Here is a 21,017-nt window from a genome sequence, read left to right on the forward strand (position 1 = left end):
AATGGAATAAAATGTTATGAAATGCTGAGAAATGATATGAAATGATGAAAAATGATATGAAATGCTAACCTTGAATAAAGAATTTTGGATGTTAGACCCCGATTGACACTCATACCAGTTTAAAAAGCATTAAAATTGATAAAATTTGCAAAATAGCTCAAGAAATGGTTTTGGGGACTCTATTGGGTCAGAGTGACACTGAAAATTGGGGTTCGAGCTGAATTAAACTGAAATGAGCTGGATTGAGCTGGGTTTTAGAGTTTCAGAACTCAAGTGAACTAACTAGACATTGACTCAACTAACCTTTCCGACTGAATTTTCAAGAAAAGCTGCAATTTTTCGAGAAATGGTACAGAATGGTCACTGGAGTGAAGTGAATTACGAACTTGACCTGACTTTGAGCTAAAAAAAAAGGTCAATAATACTGACATGAACTAAAATTGAAGCTCGAACACTAGCTCAATTGGCTGAACTCAACTCAATTTCAGCTGAAAGAACTGAAATGGACTAAAATGGGCTCCTGGACACTTGGAAATGGTTTTGAACTGAAACTGGAGCGCTTGAACTTCTGGTGATTTCAAGTTAGACTCTAGGAAGTATGACTGACTATGAATGACTGACTCAGAGACAATTGGCTTGGATTTGAGCAAGAAATGAGCTCATTTCTGAAGAAATGATCCCATTTTGGCAGGAATGGTCAGAAATGAAAATGGTATGTTCATTGTGAGCTCAGATGAGCTTGAGATGATTGACATTCTAAATATTCTGAACTGACCAATGAGCTTGGTTGACTCCGACTGACTGGGGTCTGGGATGACCTAGGGGTAAAATGGTAATTTTCCTAATGAAAGTTGGTAAAATGGTGATTTTCTGAAACTGACTCGAGGTTTGACTCCTACACTGACCTGACAGGGTTGGCACTGCTTGAGGAGGATTGTTTGAGAATGGATGTGGAAAATTTGGGGTGTTTACAGGCCCACTCGGGGTGGCGCCACTTTTGAGAAAGTCAGGGTTAGTCTAGGCTTAGTCAGTGTGTTGGTTAGTTTTAGAAGTTTAGAAGAGTCAAAATCTATTTTGAAAACTCATTTTTAAAGTTTGGTTTTTAAATTGTTGTTTTTAAAAGTTTTAGTTAAAACTTTAAAAACCCAATGTGAGAAAATGCCAAGTGGCTTCACATTTGGGGGCATTTTAGGATTAGCTAGGGGTTAATTAGGAACTAATTAGGATAATTTAGACTAGGGGTAGATAGGTAACTCTACCCCAAAATCCCCCCCCCCCTTGTTAGAGTCCAAAATTTTCAAAAGACTTGATTTTTAAAACCTAATTTTTTATTATAAATAGATGCCATAGGGGGGGACGATTTTACCTAATTTCTTGGAGGTTCTCTCTCCTCTCCAGCCCTTCCTCCATTGCTGCAAGCATCAAGGTAATAATTTTTTTATTTTTTAGTTTTATTCAATACTTTTTCATGTTTTAAATCAATTTTAGCCATTGGTGCCTTCTATTTCATGGATTTAACCATGGATTCAAGTCCAAGAACCTCAAAAGAGGTTCAATAAGATGTTTTAACTCTGTTTTGATGTTTTTTCAGGGATTTTAATCCATTAGAATCGATTATAGTGTGGTTTTTCATGTTCTTAACCATTAAAACATGTGATTTACCCGTTAAATGCGTAAAATCTATGCTTTTTAAGGTAAAATCAAATTTCAGCCATGGATTCCCTGTGTTTATTTTTTTTTTACTTATTTATATTTATTACATGTGTTTTAGCATAGAAATTAATTTTGTTTGCTGTTTGGTATTTTTTATTATTATTTTCATTAGTTAAAGCATGATTTATTAGGTTTTATCAAATTTCTGTGTGTTTTTAGTTTAGAATAGAAAAGAGCATGCTGTTTTGGATTGAAATATTCACTGTTAGTTTCTGATTTTTTTATATGTGATACATAGATATGTAAATGAACTACTGTAAAAAAATCAAAGGTTTTGGAATTCGGGAACCCTGTCAGAAAAATCAGACATCAAACCGTCATTTTAAATCTTCAAAATCGTTATTTAAATTCAAGAGGTAACTTGCTATTATGTTATTTTTCTCATCCGATATCTGATTTAAGATCCGTAAAATGCTGTGGATTTATGTTGAAATGATCTATTTATTTTAGAATTTTGGTAATTTTTGGCCTCTGTTTATTATTTTTCCCTTGACAGAAAGTCTGATTTTAAATTTAAAACTCGTTAGGGTTTACCAAAACCCTAATCAGACTTGTAATGACCATAGATCTCAAACCACAGATTCGATTCATGATATGTAAAAAAGGAGTTTTGTTATTTTTCTGTCTACTATTCACTTCTAAAATTTAATAAATTTTTGATTAGGTTTGCTATTTATTTCTGTATTTTCAATCTGAAGTAGCTGTTTTAACCCCTGTTAGATTTGTTATATTTTAGTTTGGATTGCCGGAAGGGTTTCTCCCTAACCGAAGATGATTTTTCCAATATGTAAAAAGGAAAATCTTTTTTTTATATCTAGTTTGCCTCTGTAAAAATTCAGAAGTTTTCATGGAGGATTGACCCCTGATTTGGGTCTAACTCTGAAACTAGTTTGTGACCTAGGTTAAAAATAACATATTTTAGGGTTTTAATGCAATTTTCGGATTACAATAATGTCCAAAAATCAATTTTATGATTTCAATCTGATTTCAGAGACATAACAAGTGCAGGTACCAATTTTTATGAAATTTGGAATCCGTTTGATGCCTGAATTAATCAAATTGCAAAACAGGGCACCCGTAGGATCCCGAAACACTGCCAAAATCACAATTTTTGTGATATTTCTTGATTTTCCTGCATAAATGTGTGTTTTTAGGGTTTACTCATGTCTAGAATCATATTAGGGTGTTTCATGTTTGATTTTGTGTCTTTTTCAATCATAAATCTCAAGTTTTTACCAAAATCTATTTCAGAAAACCCTAATTTTAAGGCCATAGTCTTGCTATCAGGGGTAATTTGGTCATTTGACCTCAATTTCGAAATTCAAAACCCTAATTTTCTCATTTTTAATCATGTCATATAATATTTGAGTCAATTTATCATTATTTGTATTTTAAAACTTGTATTTTTACAAAATATCTTTCTGAAAACCCTGATTTCAAGGCCATAGTCTTGCTATCAGGGGTATTTTGGTCATTTTGACCCCAATTTCGAAATTTCAAATTCCATTTTCATATTTATTACATCTTATTGTATTAAGTTTATATAAGGGAATCATATGGAAAATGGCTTATGTCTAGCAAAATCCAATAATTTCTAGATATTACTGGATAAATCTAGAAAAGCCAACATATCTTCACTAACAAGTTTTCTAGTTTTGCAGGAACATTGAAGACTTTATTTTCCTTTATTTCCTGTATTTAAATTTGATTAGTGATGTAAATTGTAATTAATTTTGGAATAAGAATTTCAATTCCTGCATAGAATAGGATGCATTGCATATAGTTTTAAACTTTGATATATAACTGCTACGTGTGCCAATTCATGCATATTTTTACCAATTCACTATGGTCTACACGAATGGCACGTGCACTAGCTCTTATGGAGTTGACAAACTTGGTGGAATTTGTATTTATGGTCATAGTCAGAATACGAATGATACCTAGATTTGTAATCTTCGTATTAGCCACATTCAGCCTACACTCTTAGGCTAACTTCAAAATGCACTGCATTTCTCAAAAATACAAAAGTGATTTTCTCAATTCCTCAAAATCAAGTCTTTCAAATCCATATTCATCTATTTCATTCATTTGCAAATTCCAATTTCAATTTGGAGAAATCGATTTCCTCAAAATTTCCTAAGTCTTATTCAAAAATTGATTTTCTCAAGACATTGATTTTCCAATGATATTTCAAGTATTTCCCAAGTTCCAAATTCGATTTTCTAAGTTATATTTTCAATTTCAAAGTTTGAATTCAAAGAAATCAAATTTTTCCAAAGTTATTTCACCTTTCTCAAAATCGATTTTCACAAAACCTCTAGATTCTTCAGAAATCGATTTTCACTTTCTTAGATACAGTATCTCAACCATGATTCACGATTTTCCAAGTATTATTTTTTCCAATAATCTCCAAATATTTTCCAATCTTTGAAGCAAACATCATGTTTTCAAATATGCATTTTCTGAAATCCATAGCACATGTCTGATTCTTTGTGCATTTAGGGAATAGAACATGATTTAGACAAGTTGAGCAAAGTTAAGCATATAATTGATCCTTGGTTCAATTACCTCTGGTAAAGGCGCCAGGAACGGTTGAACCTCATACCGACAGGCGAGTCCCATTCTTCGGAATTATCCTGCATTTTAAAACGGAGGCGAGTTATTTTCAAAATCTTTTTCAAAGGTCAGTTTGACTCGCAAAAGTAAAAATTTTGCGATGATAACACTATGCGTCACAGCATCACCGACATTTGCATTTTAAATCACCTGCATATCATTCTAGCACTTTCCTTTTAATCACCTGCATATCATTCTAGAACTTGTGTAGTGGTCACCTACACATCACAAAGCCAATCATCTGCATCGCCTGTCACATAAGCCTCAGATTTGTGCATATTATACACAACATCAACCTGCAATGTTAACAATAGATGTACAGAACCGATCTGTAGCATCATAGTTACTACTGCGATATGTTCATCCTACATTGCATCTCATCCACTCTATATCTTTATCAGCCTTTCATCTGCATCAGAATTCATGCATTGCGTTGGTTTCAACCATTGTGCTCTGTTTGTTCATCGTTTCACCTTGTGATTAGTCTGCATGGTCTAATTTCACCTTCTAGCAATAGAGGGCATGTTCCATCAGCATGTATGTTAGTCATCAAGTCTACAAGCTCAAATCTCAAAAGATTAATTGATGTCAGGTCATTCTCTGTCAGGCAGAGAAAGGTGAAGTCTCAATGATGGGTTTGGGGCTGTTACCTGTTCTCTGTAGTGCTCTTGAAACATCAGACTATTATAACCTCTTATTGGTTGTAATCAGTCATAGTAATGGACTGTCTTCTACCATCGGCTGTTGGGTTCTTCATCCAGCATATGCATTGTATTTAGCCTATGCATGTGGATCCCATCTTAGTATATGCACATACCTTGCATCTTAGCATATCCACTGCATTTAGGCATATGCATATGTATTTCATCTTAGCATATGCATTACATTTAGCCTATGCACATACATCTCATCTTAGTATATGGACATATATTGCATCTTAGCATATGCATTATATTTAGCCTATGCACATACATCTCATCTTAGTATATGGACATACAATGCATCTTAGCATATGCATTACATTTAGCCTATGCATGTGCATCTCATCTTAGTATATGCATTGCATCTTAGCCTATGCATATGCATTTCATCTTAGTGTATGCATTGCATTTAGTCATATGTATATGCATTTCATCTTAGCGTATGCATTGTATTTAGCCTATACATGTGCATCTTATCTTAGCATATGCATATGCACTTTATTTTAGCATAAGCATATTCATTTTGTTCTATGCATTTTACATATTGTCCATATTATATTTTATTTTGCAATTTCATTTGTTATCTTTTATTGTTTGTCATTTAATAGCTTGTTAATTATAATCCTCATAAATTTCGTTCTCTTTTTCTTTCATTTCTTGTATCTCGTATCTTTATTGTTTCGTATCATCTTGTATTTTTGCAGGAAATACAGAAGTTATTAGTTTCTCTTTTAGATTAGAGAATTTCAACATTCAATTTTAATTTGGGGTTGTAATAATTTTATATTAATGAGAAACTCTATTTCCTATTTAGATTAGAATGGATGAGCATGTAGTCATATTCTAAATTTTTTTCCATAATTGACTGTAGCATGTTATTTTTTTTTCTTTCAAAAAGAGCACTATGGTGAAACACAAATGACATGTGCACCATTCTAATAAAAGGTAAATAATCCTAAGTAGATGATTCACATTTTTTGCCATAGTTAGAGTGAGAACAATACTTAGAATTTTTATCTTTTATAGAGTAAAATTTGACCTACACTTTAGGTCCTTTTTGGAAAATATCACATTTTCTAAAAATTGATTTCCTTTTCTTCCTCTATTAGAATTTAAAATATGAATTAATTTGAGATATATTTGTGGCCATAGTCATGAATATATTAAAAATTAATTTTGTTTTAAATCCTGTAAAGGCACAAAATTTATTTCATTCCTTATTAGAATTCAAATAAAGAGTAGATTAGAATATGTTTGTGACCATCGTCATGAATATATTAAAATTTAATCTTGTTTTAATTTTATTAAAGAATAAATTTTTTTTTCCAATTTTAAACAAAACCTTCCTTTTTATATATAATTACATCATTATCTTTCATCTTTTTCAAGTTATTTCAAATTACTTTCAAGATTTCAAGTGATTTTCAAAAAAAAAATTTAAAGCAATTTTCATTTCTAAATTTAAAGTCATTTTCGATTTTCATTTACAAATTTAGATTTATCTTTTTATTTTATTTTTCAATTTTATTTTCAATTTCATTCAGTTTTAAATCTTATTTCAAATTCCAATTTTTGATTCTTATTTCTAAACTTTTTGAATTTCACATTTGAACTTGGAATTTCATTTCAATTTCAAATACCATGTTCAAATCCATTACTTCTTTTCAAAATTCCCAATTTCGAATTCTATTTTTGCTTCAAAAATTTTGAATTTTATTTCAATACTCCATTTAATTCTAAACCAAATTCTAAAATTCACTTCAAATTTCCCATTCAATTTCTAAATTCAATTTTGATTTCAAACATCAATTCAAATTTCAAAATCAATTCAAAATTTCAATTTTAAATTCTAAATTTCATTTTAAAAATCTGATTTCAAGTTCCATTTCAGAAACAAACTCGATTTTCAAATTCCAAATTTTAAACTCTTAATCTCAAAATCTTATTTCAACTTTTTGATTTCAGTTGCAATTTTTCAAACTTCCTAATTTCATTTTTCAATCTCAAATTCACTTCAATTACAAATTCAAAATTTAGATTCAAATTTCAAATCAAGTTTAATTTCTAAACCATTTCCTAAAGGATATTTTTCAAACCTATTTCAAAATCACTTGAAAATCCAAATTTCTGAAATATTTCCAAAAGCATACATCATAGCACAAGCCTGATTCTATGTGCATTTAGGATTTTAGAATAATTACTTAGATAAATTTAGGCAAAGCAAAGGCACAAGTTCGATCCTTGGTTCAATTACTCCAGGTAAAGGAGCCAGGAACTGTCGAACCTCGTATCGACGAGCGAGTCCCTATTTCTCATCTTTTTAAAAAACGAAGGTGAGTTAATTTTTATTTTCAAAAAGAGAAATGTTTGAAATGCGAAAGGATCCCACTCAAGGGAAAATTTTGCATGGATCACAGAATTTAGTGACCGAGATGGGACTCGTCTTTGTTTGATCGAATTAATGCCTTTGCCTTGTCTAAATTTGACTGAGTTATTATTCTTTAAATGCCAGCTTCATTTTCATGCAGCCTTAGAAACCAAGAATTAAAACCAGCTGACATTAATGCATATAGGATTAAGCATGGTTTGGTAGGACCAATTAAGGAGATTTATTCATGCTCACTTAGACTTAGGTTTGAAATACAACCCTCCTCAATCTAGGGATTGAATGCAAACAATGTGTGTAAGTGTATGCTTCTTTATGATTTTCAAAATTCTATCTTTTTAGGACTTTGCATTAGAGCCATCTGATTTCTTGCATGCTTGAATCATATTTTCAAAAACATCTCTCACCTATATTGTCCTAGTCTTCACGTTATTGGGCTGTCTCACTGAACCATAGTTTGGGAAAGAGCCTCACAACTGAGCTACTTATTTGGGTTAACCCCCCCTGCCACGTACTAAGGGCCATAGTCCAAAGTATATCGGCAGACACTCAAGGATGTTGAAAAACCATTACCTTAGAATCGAAGAAAATTCTTATGCCACGTACTTTGAGCTTCGGCTTGAGTATATCGGCGTATCTTGATTGGATTGAGATAATTTAAACATTAGAGTTAAGATTAAGGTCCTACAAGCTCTTTCAAAATTTGCATATTAGAGTCAGTTTTTAGGAAATGTTGTTTGCGCATCCTTGTTTGTACAACTTTGTCATAATCCTGTAATACTTGCTTAAATTTCCTTGCATTTTCTAGAATAATCTTTCCCAAACCCTGGATATTTTTAAAATTTCCTCTCTATTTCCAAAAGTTCAGGTGTATATTTTCTTCCTTCTTCATTTTCTTCAGATCATTTTTCTCAAAACCCTGAAACTTCTTTTCTAAAAAAATCCCTTGATTTCCAAAATTCTAGGCGTATATCTTTTTTTTTTCTTCCTTTTGGATCTCGATTTCTTCAAATTCTACCTTCTGTTTTAAAAAGTCCTGCATTTTATCTAATCCTTTCCATTTTTCTAGTGTAGTATTATTTAATGGCATTTAATTCACTTGATACTATCTTCCCCAAGGACCATATATCATATGAGATAAGGTAGGGATTTCCAGATCATCGAGTCATTTATACTTTTCCCTTTTTCCCTTGGTGGTACTATCCTTGGTTTACTAATTTCTCACATATGTTCCCAGACCATCTGGATGACTGTGGATTGGAGCTGACGTCAGCAGTGGGCAAGCAAACCGTCAACGGAAATCTGAATCAAGCTATGGCAGAACGATAGAATCCTCATACCTGCAAATTTTGGTTTCCATGGGGAGAGATGACTCTGTTGATGGATGAGTTCAATGACATCATGGGATTACCAGAGCTAGCTGGTCAACCAGATGATCCCATTAAGTAACAGTTCCTGATCAATGTCAAAGGAATAAATGTTCAAGATGCCTTATCCAGAGTAATCAATAGTAGATTTTGGCCGCTCACCGAAATGAATAGAAGTCAATTCATTGATCTATTCAGGCTCTATCGCAAAAATGGGGCATATAAAGAGATTGACACTCTATCCCGAGCAGCCAAGGAAAGGATTCAACACGCCATGGTTCTATGCACAATAAGACTAACTTTCTTTTAAGATGACCAAAATTTTGTTGATGTCAGAGTTGTCCAACTCCTATGAAGATGAGGAAGTAAGCAGACCCACCATCTTTCATTTTCCATGGTCGCTCTAGCCTTCATCTACCATGACTTGACTCGTTTCGCCCTTAGTGAAACTATCTTGGTAGAAGGATGCATCTACGCTCTACAGTTGTGGTTCCTGCGACACGTGCCATCAAAGGCCAGTTCATTCAGATTCAACAGCAAGAAGCCACAATCTACTATTCAGTATCGAGCCTTGATGGAGAGTCTGCATCATGAAGAGATTATCTGGGATTAATTCAACCAGCAAGAATTGGTTCCTCGCTACACCTACGCGCGTGGTAAATGCTACAAATTACTTGATTTGTTCTTCTGTGTCGATTACCAACCAGAAAGGTGTCTCAGGCAGTTTTCACAATGACAAACTTATGTCAACACTCATTTTCTAATGAGTATTATGCCAGAGTTTGATTTACAGTCAGATTAGTGGTTTGGAGCATACCATGTGGCCAAATACACTTGGGATTCTTTCATTCCTCTTTCCATATTTCTGGGACTCAATGTATCTTCTGAATATCAAGAGTGGTGGCAAACTGTCTACTTGCCCTCTCTTTCTCTTTGATTTGTCATGAATAAAATTTACTTTTTTTTCTCAAAAGTTTCATAACAAATTTTATTTTGCAATAATCATAATTCTTATGGTGATCTCATCCCTGGCAATGGGACATTCTCTTTGAATGTCAAATTCAATCTTCATACTTCTCTTCAATACCTTTTATCATGGTTGACGACCTTGCCTAGGTAATAAGACATATTTTTAATTATTATAAAAATAATAACGCAATTGTCACAATTCTTGTGACGACCCAATCCTTGGCAATGGGATAATCTCTCTAAATTATCTATCAAATCTCTAATTCTTCCTTTACTCAAATTTATTCTAAAAACTTCTTCAGTGGTCTAATCATTCCTTCATCTCTGCAGAAAATATTGGCATTTTAACATGGTTCAAACAAGGACTGAAAAGAAAACCATTCCACTGTAGCACAGTGATAGTGAGGCAGATGAGATGAATTCCCCTAGATCGTCTAGGGGACATGGCCAAGAAGTGAAAGATGATGTTGACCCAGCCATGTATGCTCTATTTAAGAAAATGATGGCAAAAATGATGTCAGAACAAATGGGGGGAGGTCCGAAGAAAATGTCTTTCAAGAGCAGGATCGAGAGAAAACCAGTGAAAAAGCATGTCAAGATTGGCAGAAAGAAGGTTCAGCGCGACAACACTTCTGAAGACACAGATTCAGCAGAAGAGGATTCAGAGGAGGAACAACATGTATTCGTTCAAAACCCTCTGTGTCAGTCTAAGAAAATAACAGAAGAGCTCGAATCAGTGAACAAGCCCAAGTGTGAGATCCCAACGGAAGATCTGATCCAACTGCAATTGAAAAAAATGACTCACATGGTTAAAGATATGCAAGCTCAGGATAAGTGTAAAAGAACCTACACTAGTGAGGATTTCTATGATGGCCTCGAAGGAGATGACAATCTAGAATACCTTCCTTGCAACTTTATCAAGTTTGATAGGACTGTCAATCCCAAAGCTCACTTGCCGCTTCAAGAGAGACAACAGAGCCCTGTTTATTTGCTTCCCACGCAGCTTAGAGGGTACAATAGCGAAATGGTATGTTGAGCACATCAACCCCATCGAATTATGAGAATTCGATAAAGTGATCAATTTGTTTGTTGAACGCTTCTTGTTCAATACCGAAGCACTGCCAACTCTCAATCATCTCTGCAATCTAAATCAGAAAGAAAATGAAAAGGCTCAAGAATTCATTCACAGGTGGAGGAGTACCTGTAACAAGATGAGGACTCCCATTTCAGAGGAGCATGCACTTCAGATTATCCTCAACAATTTCTCTCAGCCTTTGAAGAGCCTTATCTCCACTTCTTTGTCCAAATCCTTCATCGAATTGATTGAGCGAGCCGAATGGTTTGAGATGAGAATGGAGAATGGGGTTTACAAGGGTATCACCCTTGTCAAAGGCAATCCCGATTCAATGAAGAACGCACATTTCATTTTCTCTGTTGATGTCTCCAGTTATAGCAATGGCAACAATAACAAGGGTGGGAAGAAAAATCACAACAAAAACTTAGGAGGTCCTAAGTCTGAAGGGAATAACCCTGCAGTTCAAAAGGCAAAAATCTTCAAGCACCAACCTCCCCAGCCAGAAGCAAAACTACAAGGAAAACTGAAGCATGACAACTGGAGTTATGAAAGGGAATTCACTCCTTTGGACCAGTCTCATGAAAACATCCTAGAATACATGCTTACTAAGGGAATGATCAGACTCCAAAAGATTGTTGAGCCTTCTGTCTTCATGGGGAAGATGAAAGACAAATTTTGCAAATTCCATCGAGCGGTGGGTCACGATACAAAAAACTGCTTTGTCCTCAAGAATATTATCCAAGACTGTATCGATAAAAATTTGATCGTAGAAGATGAGGAAGAAAATCAACCTGATGTCTTATCCAAACCTTTCCACAACTACTTAGCAACGGCCATTTCAGAGCAGCTATTCTCCTCCTAAGACCACATTCGGCCATGTTCTAGTGAGGACATCCATGATCAACATCAGGTCCTAGTGTTACATCAGGCGCAGTCCGCCACCAAGAAAATAAATATCATTTCGACCCTCAGCAAGTTAAATTCATCAAGTGAAGCCGCGAAAGCATCCACCGAAGTTGCTAGAAAAATTCCAGGGTTTTCTAAGCATTTCATCAAAACTACTCAGGAAAAGGGCAAGATGTCTAAGGCAGAGGTCGATTACTGCCCTCTCAAACATTTCCATCCTTGAGTTGGCGCACGCTTCCTCAGAGCACCGGCAAGTCCTAGACGATTTGCTAAAGAAGATCAAGGTCAAACCAAACATAACTCCTCAAGACATGGCCCAGATTGTCAATCAAGCTATGACCAATGCACCAATCACCTTTTCAGATGAAGATCTGCCAAAACCTTATTGCTTTCACAACAATGCCTTGTACATCATAGTGAGGACCAGGAGAATGACTGTCCCCCATGTGCTGGTTGATGGAGGCAACAACCTCAATATTTGCCCTGAAGTGATCGCCAAAGCTCTAAGCCTGAAGGAAGAAGAATATTTGCATGTCTCTATCACAATTTATGGTTTTGACAACAACAGACAAACAGCAAAGGGAAAGATTTTCCTGGAAATTTTCATCAACTACTAAGCGCACAACATGCTCTTCCATATTGTCAATGTGCCACCCACGTACAATATTTTATTGGGACGAACATGGATCCACAATGCAAATTTCGTTTTGTCAACACTGCAATAGTACATTAAGTGGTCAAAAGGTGGCATGATCACCATAGTTTTGGGGAAAGATTCAGAAGAGAGTCTATCACAACCCACGATTCTTCGCCCTGCTCTTACTGTAGACATCCCTAGCATCAGGGAAAGCAATAAAGTTGTTCTCAGTGAAAGCTTAGAATTGCTAAAGCTGGAGGAAGCCCAACCTACTGAGAATATGACAGCAATGGTCCAATGGCAAGGACTGCATTTCTTCAAATTGGGAGGGCATCTCAATTACACTTTCTTCAAAGATCATCCTTTATTCTCTCAGTTTTCCAAAGCAAAGAAAGGATTTGATCTCTTGGTGAAACATGGCTACCAGCCTTTCAAAGGCCTAGGAAAGAATAAAGACGACAGGATAGAACCTGTCATCTTTGTTCACCACTCAGAGAAAGTCACAAAAAGGAACAGTTTTTGTCAGAAAGGCAGACTAGGAGAAACAATGCTAATGTTTTCTTGCTTTCTTCTTTTGTCTTTTGTCTTTGTAAAGGACATTACAGTCCTAGTTTCTTCTTCTTCTTAGGTCGGTCATCGTCTTGTAAATATTCAAGTCATCAATAGAACATCAAATTTTCTCTTCATCTTTGTGCCATCTTCGTTGCAATTTATGATTACTTCTTTGGCAATGTCTTTTATGATGGGCGATTTTCCTAAAATCTTTTTCTTTCAAGTCTTTCAGAATGCCTCTCAAAACTATAAGGAAGCTCGTTGTCAATCCAAATCTTCCCTCAAATGTTTCAAAACTGGCAAGGATCCATCGGATAAAAGCCAAAGCAGAGGTCAGCAGGTCGACAGATCAATCAGCAGAACTCGCAGAGTTTGACCCAACTATTCAAGAATTGTCAGAATTCATTCATATTCAAAAGCAAGATGAACCATCGTCTTTGGTTCATGATCCAACAAAAGATATCAATATTGGTTCAAAAGATGATCCAAAAATCCTTAAAATCGGCTCCAACCTTAATACAGATAAGAAGGAAAAACTCATTCATTTTCTCAAACAACATCAAGAGGTTTTTGCCTGGACTTATGAAGATATGTCAGGCCTGGATCTCAAACTGGTCGAGCATCATCTTGTCCTGAAGCCAGACTTCAAGCCAGTCAAGCAAAAATTAAGAAAAATGAATCCCTAGGTCAGATCATAAGTTAAAGAAGGACTGGAGGATTTGATAAAGGCAGAATTCATTCGAGCCATTAATTACACTGATTGGCTAGCAAATATTGTCGCAGTTCTTAAGAAAAATGGCAAAGTTTGGATCTGCATTGATTTCAAAGACCTTAATAAGGCCACTCCAAAAGATGATTATCCACTTCCCAACATTGATCTTCCGATCGACAACACGACATGTCATGTTTTCTTTTACCGACAGGTATTCTGGTTACAATCAAATCAAGCTAGCCGCTCGTGATCAAGCAAAAACTTCTTTCACCGCATCGTGGGGCACCTTTTGCTACACGGTCATGCCCTTTGGATTTAAAAATGTTGGGGCAACTTATCAAAGGGCGATGGCAGCCATTTTTCATGACCAGATGCATAAGATCATAGATGCTTATGTTGATGACATTATGATTAAATCCAAAGAAAAAGAAGATCATATTGATGTTATTGATCAAGTTTTCAAGCGACTCCTCCTCTACAAGTTAAGACTCAATCCTCAGAAATGTGTTTTCGGAGTAGAGTCAGGAAAACTGCTCGGTTTTATGATCAACAAAAAAAGAATAGAGGTAGATCCTGCCAAGGCAAAAGCCATTATTGACATGCCACCACCGACCAATCTTAAACAATTGCACAACCTTCAAGGACGTATTCAGTCTATTCGTTGCTTCATCTCTAATTTGGCAATGAGATGTGAACCATTCAATCATCTACTAAGGAAAGGAATGCAATTTGAATGGAGACCAGAATGTCAACATTCATTCAAGCGGACCAAGCAATATCTTCTTAATCCACATGTTCTAAAGCTGCCAGAATCAGGGAAGCCTTTGCTATTGTACATCTCTGTCAATCAAAATGCCTACAGCGGATTTTTGGCATAGTATAAATAAGGCAGTCAGATAGAGCATGCCATCTGCTATGTCAGCAAAACTTTTATCGATTATGAAAAGAAGTATTCTTAGATGGAGAAGACCTGTTTAGCTATGGTTTGGATGTGCTAGAAATTGAGACATTACTTGTTGGCATCTGAGGTCAAATTCTTATCAAAGCTCAATCCTCTCAAATATATCCTTGAGCAATCATTTCTCAGCGAACGGATCACCAAATGACAAGTCCTTCTAATACAGTATAACTTAGAATATGTTTCTCAAAATTTGATCAAAGGTTAGGCCATCATAGACCAATTGGCAGATTTTCCTTTAGTAGAAAATGTCAAAGCAAAAGATGGTTTCCCCGATGAGCATATCTACGATATCCAGCAATCACCTGTTTAGAATTTGTATTTCGATGGATCCAAGAATATGGCTGGCTTGGTTTTCAATGCACTCATAATATGGAAGAGTATGAAGCTCTAATACAAGGCCTAAGAATTCTGCAAAATTTCAATATCAAAAGAGTACATGCCTTTGACAATGCATTGCTTGTCGTCAGTCAGATCAAAGCTAAATAGCAGGTGATGGATCAAAAGCTAACACCGTACCAAAAAATCACCTTAGCTTTCATCAATAATTTTGAAGAATTCCAACTTCATCATATCAAAAGAGAGTATAATCAAATAGCCGATGGCTTGGCCAGTCTGGGCTCCATCATGTCTTTAAAAAATGGGGAATCCTGCCGTTCTTTTGAAATTAGCAGACTTGATCAACCTGCTTTCATTTCAGCTATGCAAATAAACCAGATCATTCAAAAGGATAAGCCTTAGTATCAAGATATCAAGAAGTTTATTGAAATTGGTGAATTTCCACCAGAAATGCCAAAAAGGGAGAGACAAGTGATCCAGTGTATGTCCGCCCACTATTTCATCCTTGCTAATGTCCTTTACCATTGTAGGTTCAGTGCTGAGTACGCTAGATGCTTAGACGAAGCTGAAGCTATGAAAATTGTCCAAGAGGCACATGAAGGAATTTATGGTGGCCATGTTGGCTACCAAACTCTAGTTAAGCAGATCATTCAAGCAGGGTACTATTGGAAAACTATGCAACAAGACTGTTATCACTTTGTGAAGAAGTGCATCAGATGCCAGATGCATGCACCCTCCATGTATCGGCTGCATATCTGCAATCAGTTGTTTCCCCATGACCATTTTCTATGTGGGCTTTCGATGTCGTAGGTTCAATCACTCCTTCTGCTTCCAATGGTCACAAATATTTTTTTGCCGCAATAGAATATTTCACCAAATGGGTCGAAGTTGTCACTCTGCGTACAGTGAAAGACCGACATATGGTTTTTTTCATTCATAAGAATATTTTTTGTTATTTTGGTATACTACATGACATTGTTTCAGACAATGGCAGTCATTTCAAGAATGAGAGGATGAAAACCTTTTGTTCAAAACTTAGGATTCATCATCATTTTTCAGCTCTCTACTATCCTCAAGGGAACGGCCAGGCAGAGGCCACCAATAAGATTATGATTCGCATCTTGGAAAGAACCGTTGAGACGGGCCATGATTGGCACAAAAAAATCCATGATGCATTTTGGGCATACCGAACTACCATTCAGACTCCAACCAACGCTACTCCTACAGAGCTTGTTTATGAGACCGAGGTGGTATTACCTCTTCACGTTCAAAAGCCCGCATTCAAATTTTCATCGCTCGTAGAGCAACCACTCGATCAGTATCAGCAACAGAGGTTGATACAGCTTGATTTACTAGACAAAAGAAGACTCAAGGCAGCAGAGCATGCTCAAGCTTATCATCAAAGGATAGTTTGACATTATGCCAAGTTCATCAATGAGAGGAAATTTCGAGTTAATGATCTAGTCTTCAGATCGATAGCTCATATCAAGCACCGCCCGCATGGCAAATGATCACCAAACTGGGAAGGTCCTTATGTGGTTAAGGAAGCATTACCCCGCAATTCATATCGTCTAATCAATACAGATGGAGTGAAACCGCCGGATCCTATCAATGCTCTACATTTGAAGAAATTTTATACCTAAATTGTCTATTCTATCTTTTATATTCTTCAAAGAGCTTCTTTCAATAACAATGATCAATCATTCCTTCGTCCAATACTGTCTTCTCTCGTTATACTGGGGCATCTTTTGTTACGAAGACTGGTCTTCACTTTAAACGTTCTACATGCAGGCATGATCAAACAAACTCTTTCTTCATCAATTTTTATCAACTTTCATCAAATTTTCAACAATCTTTATCAAATTTTCACCAATTTTATTGATTCTTCATCATTTTTTATAAACTTTCATCAAATTTTCATCAATCTTTATCAATTATCACCAATTTTATTGACTTTTCATCAATTTTTATCAATTTTCATCAAATTCTCGTATCATTCCCATTCAGAATAAAGGATAATCCTCAGACCATCATGAACATTTAAAATCATAAACTATCTTAGATCAAGAACTTTTCATAAATTTCTCATCTTAAATCTTCAGAAAATCTAGAATCTTCATATTCAATTCATAATCTTTGTTGATTCTCCTCAAATTCAAGCTAGGATCGAATCACCTTTTGAAAACCGGTCCCCGCACTGGCGATCTTCACAATTTTCAATTTTGAATTAAATGCTTTCCTCTTAAAACCAACTTCCAGGTTGGACTAATTTCTCTTTGAGGATCTGGGTTCCGACTCAGGTTTTTCTTTAAACTAATTTTCCTTTGAAAATTTGAGTTCTGACTCTGCTTTTCCTTCAAGTCAATTTATCTTTCCTTCGAAGATCTGGGTTCTGACTCAGATTTTCTTTCAAAATAATCTATTTCTCCTTCAAAGATCTGGGTCCTGACTTGGGTTTTCTTTCAAAACAATCTATTTTCCTTAAAAATTTTGGGTTTCAATTCGGATTTTCTTTCAAAACAATCTATTTTTCCTTCAAAGATCTGGGTTCTGATTCAGATTTTCTTTCAAAATAATCTACTTCTCCTTTGAAGATCTAGGTTCTGACTTGGGTTTCCTTTCAAAACAATCTATTTTTCTTTGAAGATCTGAGTTTCGACTTGGGTTTTCTTTCAAGTTAATTTAATTTTCTTTGAAGATCTGGGTTCCGACTTGGGTTTTCTCTCAAAAACAATCTAATTTTCCTTTGAAAAAATGAGTTCTGACTCCCCCCCCCCCTTTTTTTTAAACTGAGTTTTGACTCGGCTTTTCTTTTAAAACTGATTTTTGCCTTAGACTTTTCTTTTAAAAACCGAGTTCTGACTTAGGCTTTATTTCAAAATCAAGTTCCAACTCAGACCTTGAACCCCTTTTTTTTTACTAGCTCTTTTCAAAAATTCGATATGTAGGTTGAATCTCTCCAGATTCGGTTTTCTTGGAGGTTCTTAGGTTGAATCCCTCTTGAACCAATCTCATTTTCAAAATTTTGATCTGTAGGTTGAATCCCTCCTGATCCAGTTTTCTTGACGATTATTAGGTTGAATTCCTCTTGAACCAATCTCATTTTTCAAAAATTCAATGAGTAGGTGGAATCCTATCAAGTTTTCTTGGCGGTTCTTATGTTGAATCACTCTTGAACCAATCTCATTTTTCAAAAATTTGATTTTTAGGTTGAATCCCTCTTGATCCAGTTTTCTTGGTGGTTCTTAGGTTGAATCCCTCTTGAACCAATCTCGTTTTCAAGATTTCGATATGTAGGTTGAATCCCTTCTAATACAGTTTTCTTGGCAGTTCTTAGGTTGAATCCCTCTTGAACCAATCTCGTTTTCAAAATTTTGATCTGTAGGTTGAATCCCTCCTGATCCAATTTTCTTGGTGGTTCTTAGGTTAAATCCCTCGTGAACCAATCTCGTTTTGTAAAAATTTGATTTGTAGGTTGAATCCTTCCTGATCCAGTTTTTCTTACCAGATATTAGGTTGAATCCCTTTTGAACCAATCTCGTTTTCGAAAAGACACGGTTTGTAGGTGTAAACACCCCAATTTTTCACTCACTTCCCTGACATCTCCCTCAATTAGCACATTTCAGTCCTCCGGAAGCAATGAAGGGCAAAATGGTCATTTTCTGAGATTTAACCTTGCAGAAAATCTAAAATTTCATTCTTGAGCCTCAAAATTTCTAAATTTAGGTTCAGAGACATCTTCAAATTGCAAATCTTCAAAATCTTTTTCTGGACAAAAAGCTAGAATTTCCAAGTTCGAACTCAGAGTGATATTTCATAGAACATGTCTTTGCATAGCATTGCATCATTTCACTGCACAACATGTCATTTTGAGATCCAGAACTCCTGATTTTCAAAATTGTCAATCCAGATTTGATTTTTAAACTTTTCAAAATTGATTTTCAAAACCTTGGGTATTCAAAATTACCATTTTTTTTTCATTTTACCCCCCCAGGACTTTGAATTACAAAAGTCTTTCTCAAGGAAAACAATCTGGATATTTGGATATTGATTTTGAAGATTTTATCTCAAAACTTTTTGCAAAAAGTTTTTAAATCTCTTTACAAAATTTTTTACATTTACTTTATCCATATTTTTGCCCTAAAAAACTAATTTTTCCAATTTCTTGAAAATAAACAAAGTTTTATCTCGTGTTATAAAAATTCCAAAAAAAAAGAAGAAGTTTATTTCTTCTCTCTTTATTTTCAAATAAATGGAGCGGGACCCACACGGAGATCACACCAATTGGCAAATTCTTCTTTTTAATTTCTTAATGTTATTTGTTTATTCATTTTTTTTAGTTAGTGGGCCCACACATATGTGGCACCCCAATTGAAAATAAAAGATTTTCCAAAAGGATTTTAAAAGTGGATTGAGGTGGCATTTCCATAAAAGCCTCTTATTTATTTATTCATTTTTTTTTATTTGCTTGCATAAGATGCTATTTTTAAAAGGAAGCAACATTAAACGTGCCCACCACAGCCGAACTTCCCAAAAAAAAAATTAAATTTCATTTTACCTAAAACTTAGGTAAATGAAACAAAAATTTTGGAAAACAAGATGTGTCCCTTTTGATTTTCAAATATTGGTTTAAAAAAAAATTCAAAAATTATAACGGTGCTCTTAAAAGAAAATGCGTTTTTGAAGAAAGGAGCTGGAAATCTTTAAAAGGGAGAGCCTGGTCGATTGAAAAGGAAGAGGAAAATTTGATTTCTCTGTTTTTTTTCGGTTTTTCGCAGGAACCTTCAGCCCCTCTCGTGTAGCAGTTGTCTCCCATCCTTTTCTTCAGCCCATCTCGTGTAGCAGCGGCTCAGCCCTTCTTCAACCTTCCACCTCCAACGGTTGCTGCCCATCCCCACTCCAGCCGCAGCCGCAGCCCAGCCAGCGTCTACTCATCTGCCTTCATTCCAGTACCTACAAGTCATCTGGTGCAGAGATCTAGTATCTACATCCACTTCAGCCCAGCCAACTGCATCCGCATCTACTTCACCCCAGCCGACTGTTGTCCATCCATCCACTTCAGCCCATCTAGCAGGGGAAATCCAACATTTCTCCCATTCTACTTCAGCCCAGCCCATGAGAAGAGGATCAACCTCTTGATCAATGGCTATAAGTCGTTTGGAACAGGAGAATTACAAGGTAACGCATGGTTGTATGTTCTTTTCATTTCATTCTTTGTGTTTTTTTTTTTTTTTTTTTGTTGCTCATGCTTTTGATTTCCTGTATTAGCAGTTGAAATACATGGTGTGAGTTTGTTGTTATGTTTCAATTTACAAATAATTTTCTGTTTCAATACATTGTTTTCATTAGTTGATGTTATGTTTTTTTACTGAATTTCCTGTTTGTTTCAATGTTATATTTTCCTATGTCTTTTATTTCTTGTTTGTTCCCTGAATTGTCTGTTTGTTTCAATGTTATATTTTCTTGTGTATGTTATTTCTTGAATGTCCTGTCGCTTTCAATATCCTGTTTTCCAAGCATTTTCCTGTGGTGTTTTCGTTCAAACTTCTTCCTTTACAAATTTTTTTTTCTGTCATTCATTCAATATATCTTAGTTTTCCTATTTGTTTCATTTTTTCATTTTTTTTTATTTTACAGTTAGTTCATGTTCATCAAATTCCTGTTTTGCAATTGATTTTCTTATTTCTTTGTTTTATTTATTTTATTTTTACAAAGCCATTCAATTTTGTGAAAACGGCTACATCATTAAGGTTTGATTGCTTTCATTGGTCTTTTTTTTTTTTTTGAAGTTTCTGATTTATTTTAATCTGTTGCTTCTCTTACCCATTTCATTTTGAGCTTCCTTAGCTTACGCTGGTAGGTTGGCTCTTGCAAAGAAGCATATAGTTATTCCTTATCAGAATGCCACTGTCAAACAACTGGCTGCGATTCTATGTCATCATGACACCTGTTTGGATACTTAATAGTAGTTCATTATGGTTAAAAAGTGTAATGAACTATGGGTTGGCAATAAGAGTGTGAATGAATGTGTATGGATTTGTTTCCAAGTTAATCTGAACTAATGGTTTATAAATGTAGATTCTATT

The sequence above is a fragment of the Nuphar pumila genome, chromosome 17 (assembly GCF_984573655.1).
Source record: "Nuphar pumila chromosome 17, dmNupPumi1.hap1.1, whole genome shotgun sequence".
NCBI classification, from domain to species: Eukaryota; Viridiplantae; Streptophyta; class Magnoliopsida; order Nymphaeales; family Nymphaeaceae; genus Nuphar; species Nuphar pumila.